This window comes from Balaenoptera musculus, chromosome 1 (assembly GCF_009873245.2).
Source record: "Balaenoptera musculus isolate JJ_BM4_2016_0621 chromosome 1, mBalMus1.pri.v3, whole genome shotgun sequence".
NCBI classification, from domain to species: Eukaryota; Metazoa; Chordata; class Mammalia; order Artiodactyla; family Balaenopteridae; genus Balaenoptera; species Balaenoptera musculus.
Genome location: NC_045785.1, coordinates 180842049 through 180857526, shown reverse-complemented (window position 1 = coordinate 180857526; position 15478 = coordinate 180842049).

Below are 15478 nucleotides of genomic sequence, written 5' to 3'. Positions count from 1 at the left end.
TAATTCTCCTTTGAAAGAGATCCTAGCCAGTGGGATAGACCAGAAAGGTCTAGCCTTCTTGACTCATACATAGTGCTGGCAACAGGTGTACTTAAAAAGCTGCTAGTGATCCTGGCAGCCGCTGAATTTGGCAGCTGACTGGTGATGAGGCTTAGTCAAGCTGTTGAAATGTCTGGACTAACCTGGGCCAAGAGGAAGAGGTCAAAGTGCAGACTGCAGACAACCCCAGGGAGATCACTTTCCTCGGGGCCTGGCTGTGGTCACTGTACAGTGGCAGAAAATAAATCTCTACCGCGCTGTGAAAACACTCACGGAAAATATTTGAAAGCTACTTTTTCACTTTCCTGGCCTCTTGCATGTGATTATTAACGGATCGTGCAGATGAACTTCCCTTTAAAGCAATAAAATCTGCCTTAATGTTATCCTGCCATCAAACACCTAGAATTCAAAATCACAGAAAGACAACTCTGCTATGTCCCATTTATCTAGTTCTGTACTTTGAGAATACAGTTCATGGTTTATTTTAGCAGCATACTGACGGTGGCTTTTTCCCAGCTATTTTTGTAGTAGTTTTAAAACTGAGGAATCATTTCAACACTGTATATATATATATGTGTGTGTGTGTGTGTGTGTGTGTGTGTGTATACACACACATATATGTTAGATATATATATTTAACATAGGGAAATGTAATGTTTTATTTTAAATTTGAAAATATTTTTCTTTTATTTATTTTTGGCTGCATTGGGTCTTCGTTGCTGCCCGCGGGCTTTCTCTAGTTGCGGCGAGCGGGGGCTACTCTTCGTTGCGGTGCGGGGGCTTCTCACTGCGGTAGCCTCTCCCGTTGCGGAGCACGGGCTCTAGGCGCACGGGCTGCAGTAGTTGTGGCACAAGGGCTCAGTAGTTGTGGCTCGCGGGCTCTAGAGCGTAGGCTCAGTAGTTGTGGTGCACAGGCTTAGTTGCTCCGCGGCATGTGGGATCTTCCCAGACCAGGGTTCGAACCGTTGTCCCCTGCATTGGCAGGCGGATTCTTAACCACTGCGCCACCAGGGAAGTCCCTAATATTTTATATTGGTTGCAAAACAAGAAAGAAACAGCACAACTGGCCGTCTATGTTTGTATCATGATTTCCTCTGGACAGAATTCAACTGAATCTCTGCTTTTTGACTCTTACTACAAAAGCCAGAGGGCCAATATGCAGTAGGCAAAGAGTCAAAGCAATGAAGGAAATATACTCAGGAATGATTTTCCTTTTCACACTGGTACATCCCATCCTTGATGTGGGACCAAACTGAGGCCATTTCCCAGGGCGCCCTTTCCTCCACCTTGGTGGCAATTTCACTGATCTATGCTAACAGAAAACCCTGTTAAAGATAAATCTAAAGAATGCAGGTTTCTCTGGAAAATTTTGTGTGCATGTGTCTACCCTGAAAGGGGGATGCTACAAATACCCTGTGATTTCACAGAGTTGAATGGGAATATCTCAGAGTCCTGTCTAATTTCTATCACCCTCTACCTCTTCTGTGCTCTCACTTCTGCCTTGGGATGCACCAAATTCATTCAGGTCTGAGCAGTTGAAACAGTTGTCTATATCCTACGTAGGAAAGAAAATGGAAAATAATGTTTTTCTTCTTGCTTTTAATATTTCACATAGATAAATTGAGAGGCTGCTCTTAGACTACAGATCCAAAAGGGCACCCCTAACAAAGTCAATACAAGAAGTGAAAAGTTGCATCCAATGTTGTTTTCCTCTTTCTAACCCTCTTTGCTCACACTTGAGCCTTTATTGCTTAAAATATACATCTCCTCTATCTTTTGTTTTCAGCTGTTCTACTTAAGGGTGGAAGTGCATTTAAAAATACCTCAGTAATGATTTCTTCAGCAGTTCAATTGCACAGTTAATGTTCAATCTATTTGGAAATACAGGATGTGAGTAAAGCCAGATTTAGAATCATGCCATGTCAAACTCGAAGATATACCGAAAGCAGGCTCTCACTGTCTTTATGACAATAAGCCTAGTTAATTATAAACACCCTCAACACTCTCCATAATTCTACCATTGAATTCACCATCAGGTAAAATTCAAATTATGGAGACACTTTATTTCTTCTTTTTTATAATTAATTTTCATTGGAGTATAGTTGCTTTACAATGTTGTGTTAGTTTCTGCTGTACAGCAAAGTGAATCAGCTATATGTATACATATATCCCTTCTTTTTTGGATTTCCTTCCCATTTAGGTCATCACAGAGCACCGAGTAGAGTTCCCTGTGCTACACAGTAAGTTCTCATTAGTTATCTCTTTTATGCCTAGTAGTGTGTATATGTCAATCCCAATCTCCCAGTTCATTCCACCCTCCCTTCCCACCCTTGGTTACCATAAGTGTGTTCTCTATGTCTGTCTCTCTATATCTGCTTTGCAAATAAGTTCATCTGTATCATTTTTCTAGATTCCTCATATAAGCGATAGTATACGATATTTGTTTTTCTCTTTCTTACTTCACTCTGTATTACAGTCTCTAGGTCCATCCACGTCTCTGCAAATGGCACAATTTCGTTCAAGATGTGGTACATATATACAGACATCTTATTTCTTTAATCACTGTCATATCAGCTTTTCTATGGAAAAGTTAGCATTATGTAGAGTAAGAGGCGCCTGGGACAACACTTCCTAGAACAAAACAGTCATTTCCAAAGCTTGAAAATTGGGGGCAAAAATCAGAAATATGCTTAAAAACTTGTTGAAGTTCCGATCCTTAAAATTCAGGGCAAGAACCTTTAAATTCATAAGCCATTCAAGTACTGGGTGAGGCAAACCAATATTTATCTATAGATTTATGGGATAATTCCTTCTTTGAAAGAGTAGAAGACAAACAGTAGACTGTCACCCATGGAAACTGCAAACAGTCCTAAATGGACAATTTTGTTACATTTGCCCATTAGTGTTATTTATTGCTATATAACTAATAGGTTTATTTAATCTGCAGAACTTTTAAATTATTTATATAAATATCTACTTATTTTATATTATTATTTTTAAAATATAAATTACTTTTAAAGTTGCTCATATATATATATATATATATAACTTAAAAATTATTTAAGAATTTATAAATATACACACACATAATGTATAGTTTGGGCAACCAAAGTATGCAACTTTAAAAATTCTGTTTTGTTTTTGTCTTTTCCTCGCTTATATTGAAAGGTAAAGACAATCACTTTTTTCTGAAGACAAGTAAATAATAAAAATATTACTTCTTCATGTTCTAAATTACATGAAATGAATACTTCCATCAGGCCTATATCTTGTAACTCCAGTCTAAATAGTTAGGTACGTTTTACAGTTTTACAATAGGAAGTTTGTAGAACTGTCAGAATATAAACTAGAAATGACTGGAACAAAACATGAAAATTAGTCGTGTCATGTCAATGATTGGTTAGTTTTAATTTCCTATGTAAAATTTTCAATATACATTCCTGTAATTACTACATTACCAAGCCTTTATTACTGATACCTAGCTAGTGAGTTTATGGACAATTACACTACCTTGAAATCTAAATATGTAGAGAGATTATATTACATCAGAACAATCATATCATCTGAATCTTTGCTGCTGATTTTTTAGCCCCTGAAGGCTAGAATCTACTTTTATTACTTTCAGAATCTAATATTTTAATGCTTTTTATGGATAATCTATATATTTTCCTGTTTCATGATTCTTTAAATTTATGTGTGTACAAAACTATACAAAAATCAAAACCAATACCCTCCTCTGTTTCTTAACATATACTGAGATAAATCAGCTGCTGGATTAGCAGATCTTCACACCTTTGATGGGGCAGCAGCTCCTGGACCAGTTCTGGGACCAGTGTAGCTTTGGGATGGAACTTCATCTGTGTTTTGCCCCTGGGGTTCTACCTGGGATGCTGGAGTGTGACGTGAAGCAAAGAAAAGGTGGTGGGGCTGAGGTGGGGAATAGAGGTACCAACTGTAACAAAGCACATGGAGGTTTTCCAGGCATCACATCCCAGGGTAGCAAAAGGAGGATGGCCCTCATGCACTAACAGGCTTGCTATTCTCCTTTACTAGGAAAGCAGAGTAATAACCTGCCTTAAAGTAAAACATGAGAAACTTACAAAAGATATGGCCTAAAATTAACTGCAAGAAAAGAGTCCGTAAACTTGGGACTTCCCTGGTGGTCCAGCGGCTAAGACTCCGCACTCCCAATGCAGGAGGCCCGGGTTCGATCCCTGGTCAGGGAACTAGATCCCACATGCTGCAACTAAGACCCGGCACAGCCAAATAAATTAAAAAAAAAAAAAAAAAAAGAGCCTGTAAACTTGCGAAGTAGGCTCTCAAATATCCTTCTCTAGTGAAATTAAAAAATGGAATTTAGCTCATCTTTCTGGCCTGTCTAAAAGCAGGAAGATGGGCTAGGTTCACATAAGCTTACCTGTTAGCTTACCTAAATCACAAAAGCTCACACACAAGCCAATTAGCAATCCAGCTCCAGAAATACATGGAAGTAAGTCAAGTTGATCCTTCCTTCACTCTCATTGCCCTTGGTACAGAGTTTGGTCCTCCTTATCATCACGGATTAACTATAAATTGTTAGTTTTGTAGGTTTAAGATTATTCAGTGTTAGTGCATGTTACTGTGGTTTGTTTTTTTTTTCAATCTAAATCTTGTAATTAATATGTAGGCTTGCATTCCTTTGGTTTCTAAATGGTTTCTGATCTTTGAAATCACTGTCAAAGTATACGTGCTTTTGGAAATGAGTTACACGTTAAGCCTAGTTAATGAGCCCTTGTGGGGATGAGGAGACAGTCTGGAGGGAACCAAGGATAAGAAGCTCTGAGAGGGAATCCCATTGGCATGGGCAGTCCAGGAGTGCTTCTCTGAGGAGGTGACACAAAGTGAGATCCGGACAGAAAGGAGGCAACAAGGCTCAGCCCCTGCATGAAGGTCCAAAGGCAGCTATGTCTGGTTTTTCTTCCTTCCATGTGAGAATAAAGGAATGCAGAAGCTCATGGGCCTGGGATACAACTCAGTGGTTTCATTTTTATTAACTCATCAATATCAAATTACTATTGATGTAATGAATAAAGTTTCCATCCGTGAAAAGGAAAACTGGAAGCTTCTCACCAAGAAAGCCTCAGAATTATGCCCATTCTTGGGGAAGAGGATGTCATTTTCTTTTCTGCCCTTTTTCTTGCTTTCTTTCCTCTCTCCTTTCCTTATCCTCCCCTCTACAGTCTTCTTTCCTCCTTCCCTTCTTTCTTTCTTATTCCTTCCTTCTTTTCTTCCCCAGACATATTTACTGAGTATTTCCCATGAACTCTTTTGGAATCTGCAAATACAGCATTCCACTGTTTCTAAGACACCTTTTTGTGTTTTTAACATTTAACATCTGTGAAGTTGGAATGCTTCTCATATTCAGTGGTGTCTTAGAATCAATGAACTATGATACAAAGGTGCAGAACATTAAATCTCTGTTTTTAAAAAACACAAAATATTTTAATCAAAATCTAAGTATAAAATAAAAATTAAAAGTAAATTGTATACAAGGATTAGGGAAGAAAGTACCAAACCAAATCTTTCTACTTATTCCTTTGCAAGTTCTATTTAGAATTATTTACTTTATAACTCAGTGTTTGCTATTTTATTAATTTTAGAAATCTGAAAATAGTGGAAAAATAATTTTGACTAGACCTCAAAAAGCATATTTGGTAATTGGCTGTTATGAATAAAGCATCTATCACCACCAAGTGGTTTTGTAGCTTAATTGCAGGAAGGAGTTAAAAAAAAAAAAAAAAAAAGATACAGTTGCCAAGCAGATTCTTCTAGGTGATAGCAAATAGGGGTACTGAGACTCCACATTTCCAATAGAGGAACTGAGAAAGAATAATAAATGCCCAGAACAGGTGAGAATACCAAATACTTGTGACTCCAGCAAGTTCAGTGAATGTGGTTATGTACAGGTCCCACATCCCTAGCTCTTACATGCATTGCTTCCCTGAAACTATTGAAAAAAGTATTGGAAAGTCAATGCATACGTGGTATTATTACAAAAATAACTGAGAACAGTCTTATTTTTAGGAAAATGATTGGTACCTTCAATAATCTGACTCTTGCTGATAACACTTTATTTGCTTAAACTGTGCTCACCACAGTGAACTCATATGAGAATACTTAGGAATATTTTAAATATTCAAGGGAATCACAGCAACACTCAACATTTGTCAGACATCTTATGAGCTACTAGCCTGAGGCAGTTCACTGTTTGGATATTACATCGAGTTCCATTCTTTTTGATGACATCATATCTTTGTGAAGCTGAGTTTTGGGAGATTGCTGAGATTAAAAAACAAGTATCATGAAAAAAATCAATGTAGAACCAAAAATGACATGGTGGGGGGGCTGTCCAATCTGCTTCTGAGGCTTAAGAAGCTGTGCATCTTATTAGTAATTGTGATTATTTAAGAATGAAATAAAAGTATTATTTGCTCTTTCAAATTATACATATAATTTTTTTCAAATGGCTACTAAGTTGTTAGGACATAAATACTAAATTGTTAAGATTTAATTACTTGGTGAACTGAATCGGCAGGTGGTGTTTGTTTGATTTTTGTTGGGTTTTGGGGTTTGGGGATTTGGGGTTTTGGTTTGGTTTTTTTTTTGTTTGCCAAGGGGCTTGTGAAAAAAACATGCTGATACACTTAAGGGCACCACCACGAACTGAGAAGGTTTGGAAATCTCTGTTTATGGTGTATCTATCTGATTGCAGCCTCAGAGCTGAGAATTAGTGCTGTTGACAATCTGGATTTTAATATGCCTGAATTTGCTTCATCTCCAGGTAAATTCATCTATTTATTCAGCCAATATTTATTGAAAATTCACTATAAAGTACAAAGTACCGTGAGGCATACACTGATGAATGATTCAAGACTTCCCTTCGGCGCATCCTTTATATCTTCCTACACAAATATACTTCCTACAAAATGAAATCTTCACTTATAAGATCTTTCTTCTGTGCAACACATAGAAATGCCATATCCCTGAAGAAAGAATGAGAAGAACTAGTAATTCCACCATGTTACCATTTTCTACTTCCCCAAATGATGCAGATTTATCAATAATTCAAGAAAATGTCCTGAGTTGAATTGAAAGCTGTCTGAGCAACAGCCTCAGACAGTAGCAGGATGACTTCTGTGCTAAGGACCGGAAGGCAGACTCGCCCTTCACTAGCACGACCCCTGTCCTTCACCTTTAAGGGAGACCCCACCGGATGTGCTGGGAAAACAGGAAGAAGAATTTTAACTTCAGAAACAATTTTATCCCACAGGATAAACACTCTTGGGAAAGCTGTACTAGTTTATTTTTTCTTTTTCTTTTTTTAAACTGAATAAGATGCTAGTATTTTAAACAGGGAGACTCCAAGGACCAGAGCAAAGTGATGAAAATTTAATACCAGAAAATTCTAAAGTGGTGATCTAAAGAATTAGTATAAATTTCCTCTCATGCCTATGCCACCGCCAAAACATGCCAAGGGGGCACTGAAGCAATTCAGACCCTCAAATAGTTCAAAGTTCCTTGCTAGAAGTTCTGCATGATTCCCAAATTTATTATGATTTCTTTTAATGAAACAGATTTGGACTTAGAGAAAAATGCAGAAAAATGACAGTTCAAACATTCTTTCCTATTTTCTCCACTCTTCCATAACTAAGCTTTGAATTATTGAATTGTCAAGAAGATGACAAAAGGAGGGAGGGGAGAGGAAAAAGAAAGAGAAGGAGAAGGAAGGGGGGAGGAGGAAGAGGAGGTGGGGGAGAGGGAGAAGAGGAGGGGGAAGAGGAAGAGGAATTTGTAAGTGTAGAGACAGGGCCTTTAAAGAGGAGATTAATTTGAAATAAGGCTGTGACAGAGAAAACAAACATGGTTACCAAAGGGGAAAGGGGGGATGGATGCTTTAGGAGTTTGGGATTACCATATACACACGACTATATATAAAATAGATAACCAACAAGGACCTACTGTACGGCATACGGAACTCTGCTCAATATTTTGTGATAACCTATAAGGGAAAAGAATCTGAATATATATAACTGAATCACTTTGCTGTACACCTGAAACTAACACAACATTGTAAATCAACTCTACTTCAATTTAAAAAAAAAGGCTGTGAGGGTGGGCTTTAATCCAATCTGACTTGTGTCCTTATAAAAAGAAGAAATGTGGACCCACAAAGGGAGACACCTGGGGTGTGTGTGCACAGAGAGAAAAGACCATGTGGAAGCCCATCTGCAAGCCAAGGAGAGAGGCCTCCAAGGAAACCAACACTGCCACCCTGCCGACATCTTGATCTTGGACTTCCAGCCTCCAGGGCTCTGAGAAAATAAATTTTTGTTGTTTAATCCATCCAGTCTGTGATATTTTATTACGGCAGCCATAGCCAACTAATTTGGCATCTTAGAATGATGTAACAGGGGTATATCTGAAGTCTTACAATATTATTGAATCATTTTTCAGTCTGTTATAGAAGCCTTAAAAAAAAATAGAGGAGATTCAGTTTTCCTTCTTAAGGAACCAAAATGAAGCATGGTTTTTTAAGAGTTATTATAAAAATTGTCAGTATTCTTCACTGACAAGAATGCTGAATAGAATTTTGGAAGAGAAATAATAATTATTCTGAGTTTGCTTTTGTTTTAAAACTCTATGAAAAAACTGTGGTATGTGATTTTTCTGAAATCATTTAATAAGTATAGTGTTTTTTGAGATATGCCCAATTTACAGTGAAGGTTAGTCATTAAATTTGAGCTTAGCTGGCCTTTTACCTATATCTAGTTAAATTTTATGGTAAGTCTGATAGCTCTTTTCAATTTCATAGCTTTCTCTGGATTTATATTTGCACAACATGTCCTAGTTCATATAAAGCTGATCCGTTTTGGTGGTATTCTCCCATGAAAATGAGATACTCACAAAAAAAAGAAGCATTTTTAGAGCTCTTTGTCTGTGGAGTCCTTATACATATCTCAATAAAAAGAATTAAAATAGTAATGTTTGTATTTGGTGATCGACAAAAATATAAATGAAGTCCTTAAAAAGGTCAAGGTCACATTAAGATATTATGAAGCATTAAGAGTTCCACAGGAAGAAAATAAATGCTTTCTCATATCTCTAACCAAATATTTGGTTCTTAATGTGAGCTTAGTAAAGTCTTGAGTCAAATATTATAATCCCCGCAGATTTTATGTTAATATTTTTCTACTGAGAATTCACCAGAGACCACGATGCTTAGTAACAACTTTCTCTGTTCATGTAAATTCTATATTTGACAGGTGGCCTAAAACTTAGGCTGTCCCTCTGAATCATTCATCAGGAAGGACTGTAAACAAGCAGGAAGAGTTAACTTGGTGAGGTTTTCCTTTTAATATCTTTGAGAATTACAGTATGTCCAAGAGTGCTAATACTAATTTTGCTCTTATTAAAATCAGCTCTGCTCTTTTTTCTTTTTTAACTAAACTAGGTTTCTTTCTCCTAAACCTCTCTCTCAGCCATTCATCATCATGACAGCGTGATCAGAAGTGGGAGAACAGATCACACACACTCCCCTGAGGCAGGTGGTAACACAGCTCATTAATATGGCAAGTAGGACAGATTGGAGAGTGATGTGCCTTCCTCGTTCCCCAAGTCAGTCAGCTGATGCTCACTGTCTTCTCGGAGTGCCAGATGACAACCAGGTAAGAGAAATGCTTTGCAAAGTCATGAAAAGAGCAATCTGAGGCAATATCGTATACCGGGGATGGCATTATTACACACTCCTTATCAAAATGGCACCCTACATAACAGATTAGAGCTAGGGTTGCCAATTTCAATGGAAACAACTGAGATTAACTGCTATTACTATTTAACGGATGAACTTGATGTCCAACAATTACATTTCTAGAATCATAAATTGAGTTTCAGTTATGCACAAGGGTGTATACCATCTTTGTAGCAAAATTTTCAGATCCTGCTCTCCCATTTACAGACATGTCTTATAAGTTCCATGCATATGTGTGAGTTGCCAGGAAAACAAAAACTGTTAGGATTTGATCAGTATGTCCTATTGCATAAAAATATCCAGAAATGCAATTCTTAGCCATTATTTTGCCTCGTCAAATTCAGCAGCATTATTCTACCTGTAATTTACAAAATTCTCTTTAGAGTAGCACACGTGCCATTACCTTTACTATTAAGAATTTGTAAGAGTCATGTGTCAATATTTCAAAGGCAAACCCCTCAGCTCATGAATCATCTATACCCATATTTGGGACTTACACCAGGCAAATCAAAGAGTAGGAATGCAAAATTAAGTGTAATGTTAAAATTTGACAGAGCTAAGAGATGGGCACATGTATATACATTCTTTGCCTGAAACTTGTCATCATAAAAATAAAAAATTTAGGAAGGTATTTTGACCAGAAGAATATTGAAGTTACTTCATTATTTTTATTATCCATGATTTTTACTTCTGTTTTAGTCAGTTCTGGCTGCTCTAACAAAGTACCACAGAAATTTATAAACCACAGAAATTTATTTCTCACACTTCTGGAGGCTGGGAGTCTGAGATCAGGGTGCCAGGGAGGTCAGGTTCTGGCGAGAGCCCTCTTCCAGGTTGCAGACAAACAACATCCTCACATTGATTAGAAAGAGAGATTCTGGGTTCTCCATCCCCTTATAAGAGCACCAATCATCTCACGGCTCCTCCTCCAGGACCTCATCCAAATCTAATTACCTTCCAAAAACCCCACCTCTAAAGACCATCACATTGGGGATTGGGCTTCAACATATGGGTGTTGGCGGAGACACAGACATTCAGCCCATATCAACTTCCCATTGTACATTCTATCTCCTACTCATAAGGAAAATATAATTCATTTTTCATTATGTGTTTAAAATTTTTAATGCAGCATTACATTTTCCTTTTAATTGATTATACCAAAAACATTAGTTTTTGTCAAAGTGTTGAATACACATACATGATTTTTTAAAAAACAAAGAGTTCACGGGAATTCCCTGGCGGTCAGTGGTTAAGACTCCGTGCTTCCACTGCAGGGGGCACGGGTTTGATCCCTGGTCAGGGAACTAAGATCCTGCATGCCGTGCGGCCAAAAAAAAAAAAATCCAAGAGTTCAAAAAGGTTTAAAATAAAAAGCCACAGAGCTCTGCCCTACTTCTTTCTTCTCCCAGTCCTGTCCTGCAGACACAACCACTTTTATATATTTCTACTTTTGCTCTTTTTGTAGTTACTGCCATAATTCTAAATAATATATGCTGATATTGACCTGTTTTAGGGTCTATCTATCAGCTTTCTGCTCTGACAAACCAGAATTTAGATAAATTAATTCCACCAGCTCTTCCCTATGAAGTTTTATAGCAATTATTTATTCATCTATTTATTTATTTACTCAACAATGGCTTATTATTTTCCTATACCAGGGAGCTTTTTTAAGGGCCTGGATACACCAGCTAATAAAAGAGACAAAATAAATCCCATTCTTGAGACAGAAAATAAACACCATAATTAAGTAACTTATACATAGTATGTTAGAAGGTGATCAGAGCTGTAGAAGAAAGGTAACTTGGTAAAATAGAAAGGGTGAGACTGGGAGGACTAAGGGCAGGGTGGTCTTGAAGGTACGAAGAGTTAGCCATGCAGACACCTGGGGGAAGAGTGCTCAGGACCAGAGCTTGTCCCTCACGTTGGATGAAGGATGAGAGACCAGTGAGTGGGGTCAGAATAGAAGAGGAGGTCACAGCTGGGTGGGGAGAACGGCAGATCCTGAAGGGCCTTAGACTTTTACAGTGAGTCACCTTCGAAGTCTTTGCACGGTTTTGAGCACAGACATAACAGGATCTTTCTTATACCTTGAAAGGAATTCTCTGGCTGCTAACTTTGAATATTCTGTAAAGGGACAAAGAATGAAGCAGGGAGACCAGCTGGGAAGCTATTTTAGTAATTTAGGGCAGAGACTGCGCTAGCTGGGATGAGGCTGTGAGCAGGAAAGGCATTAAGGAGTCATTTTCTGTACATATTTTGAAAGGAGAGCCAACAGAATTTTTGGATGAATTGGATTCAGGTTGTAAGAACAAGAGACGAATAAAGAATGCAATAATTTTAGTCTCTGTTTAAATTATTCTTATAACTTTAAATAATAGACTTTTACGTATCGTTTCATCAATGTAGTAGACATCCGTCATCATCTCCAGCAAGCTTTAAAATATCATATTTGGGGAAAAACCAATGTTCTGATTCCTTCCCCTCTACTCTAAGAGCTAAACTCAGTCCCATTTCCCTTGTGTCTATGACAGAAGCACATGGCCTAGTTTCAGCCAATCAGATGCACCTGTTCATAGTCTCATTTACAGGTGAACAACATGAGGGAAAAGAAACAGGCTCTCCGGAGCTTCCAAATGTGCAGTGTGTGGATGGCAGAGGGTGACCGCTGATGGCAATGGTAGTGTTTGTTTCCCAGAGTCGCGTGAGCAAGTTCCTGGCACAGTCGTGTCGTTGGTTGGGGAGCAGAGGCAGTTCCTTCCAGTGTTGAGTGGGAGCACCAAGGGTTTTATCATCAGACCAGCTCTGCAACATGCTTTCGGATATTACTTTTAAAAACAGCTCTGCACCTGTTGTTGTTTTTTATTTTCAGCTTTCCCAAAACTAAACTCTTATTGTTAGCTTTCCAGTATAATTTTAGTGATCTCCTTTCTGCTTAGTAAAGTCAGAGTCACCTTGCATTGCTTGCATCTGACACCCTTGATGAATGCCAGCAACTAGAGATGTTATTTTTTCACTCCCCATTTTGTAGGATGAGGATACTGGTACCCATGTCCTTCCCATCAGCTGAACTCGCCACCTTCTACCTTCCCACTGCAGTCATCTAAACTTGAACTTGTAGAGAATCAAGTTGGCACTTTAACCATAACTAAACCTTTTGTCTATAAGTTAATTCTAGAGGTTATGTCAAATGAAACTTAAACTTTATGGTTTAACCATGTACATCTTGTTTATTTCAAATCCGATTAGTGTAGCATAACTATACTATGTACCTTTTTAATTTATCCTGGATTGTCTTGTTGCCTTTGGTTGCTTCTTATCCTGTCAGCATTTATTTCCTTCTTCAGATCACCAGTATATTAAAGCTAGGAATATGATCAGATCCCTGGATGCTGTATTTTTTTCCTAGGAACTTCAAAAGTTCTCCATCCTCTGGTTCCAATCAGGATTAATTGAGCCTGCTGTAAAGCTGTTTTTCAGACTTTCTTTCATCACTTTCCTTTGCTACAGTCATTTATTCTTGCCTTCCCTGTCCTCTCCTCAACTTTTTAATTCCCTTATTTTTAGGAGTACATACCCAAATAATTCCCTAAGAAAGGCCGTGTGGGAGATAATTTTCTAAATTCTTACATGTCTGAAAAGATGTTTTTATTTTGCCCTTCTAACTGGTTGACTTTTTTTCCTGGATACAGGAATATGGATTATAAATAATTTTTCTTTGAGATTTCGAAGGCATGATTCAATTACCTTTTTAACATCTATAGTCTGATGCCTTGTAATTCTCATTCTTTTGAGTGTGACTTTTTTTCCCTCTAACAATAATTCTATGACATATCCCATTTTTACTGAAGGGACAAAAAGAACTGCAGAAACTTAAGTTGAGAAAAGGAACTTCCTAAGATGGCACATATAGAAAAACCAGAGCCAGAATTCAAATCTGGGAAGGCTGACTCTCAAGCCTGCATTCTTGTTTTTTTCTTTTTGAAGTATAGTTGATTTACAACGATTCAGGTGTACAGCGATGTGATTCAGTTATACATATACACATCTATATTCTTTTTCAGTTTCTTTTCCATTCTAGGTTATTACAAGATATTGAATATACTTCCCTCTGCTGTACGGTAGGTCCTTGATGTTTATCTATTTTATATAAAGTAGTGTGAATCTAAATAAACATATGGTTACCAAAGGGGAAAGTGGGGGAGGGATAAATTAGGAGCTTGGGATGAACAGAAGCCTGCATTCTTAACCACTATGTAATGCTGTTTCTCATATGCCATACAGTCTAGAAATTACTGTTGGTTCAAACCTGTGTGAGGACCTTGACAGGAGAGAGAGCATATCATGTTTTCAGGGCTGCAACTCAGAGAAGTCCAGTATGGCTGCAGAGACGGGTCAGGAAACAGGGCACTGGCCGGAAGGTGGAGGGATTTAAAAGACGTAGGAAGTGTTTTGAACTGCATCATGGGGCCGAGGAGAAGCCACTGAAAGGATTTAAGCTGGAAACTCACTCGTTATGACTGGCAAATAACAGTAATGGCACCTCGTATCAAAATTCTCCCTGACCTCTGTGCTGCCGGCTCCAGTGAGTACTTTTCTGTCCTCAGTTTACTTAAGCTTTTAGCAGCGCTTCCTCTTTCTCCAGCACTGTCAGTTCTGGCTTCTGCAAAACCTGACTCTCCTGGTTTTCTCCTGCCTCTGACTGTCCCTTCTCGGTCTCCTTCGCCGCCTCTTTCTTCATTATTCAGTCGCTACATGTAACAGTTCCTCAGACTCATTTCTGCATCCATTTCTCTAACTCTATTCCCGATCTTCCACTTTTAGGGCTATAAATATGAGTCCCACATTTATCTGATTAGCCCAAACTCCTCCACTGTGCTCCAGACTGATATGGACAAGTGCCTACTCGAATCTCTAGTTGACTGTGGTGGAGGCATGACACAATTAATATACCCCAAGTGAAATTTCTGACTGCCTCCTTAAGCGAATTCCTTTCCCCACCTCCCATAATTCTCAGCTACTCGCTTTCCCTTACCCCGCACATTCAAGCCATCAGAAATTCTTGTCAATTAAACCTATGAGATATTTCAAGAATTCGTCCACCTCTCATCACTGCTTTTACCTCGGCCCCAACCTCCATCATGTCCCGTCTAGACCACGGCTAAAGCCCCCTTCATTAGTCTCTTGGATTCCACGAGTGATCCCACAATCCATTTTCCACACAGCAGCCAAAGCACCCTTGAAAAGGGTGAGTGATGGTGTGTGACTTCCCCACCTCTGAATCTCTTCAATGGCTTCCCTTTTCATTTGGAAGAAAATTCAAACTTTTCCCCATGGACTACCAGGTCCTTCGGATCACACGGTTAATATTTGGGAGAGCTAAATTCACTATTTTTACAAGATGGCTTTGGCTAATTAGAGAAAAAAAAGATTGAAAGTGTCCAAGAGTGAGTACAGGGAAATCAATAAGGCAAGGTCTTGCAAAACTCCAGGCTACCTATGATGATGTCCCGACCAGAGCATTAACAGTGGGATGGAGAGCAAAAAGGGACACAAATGGATTTACTTTTAATGATATAAATATACCATTATGAAAAAACACCTACAATGAAAGGTTAAATAAAAGAAAATTGTAGAACAATATATATGGGCTAA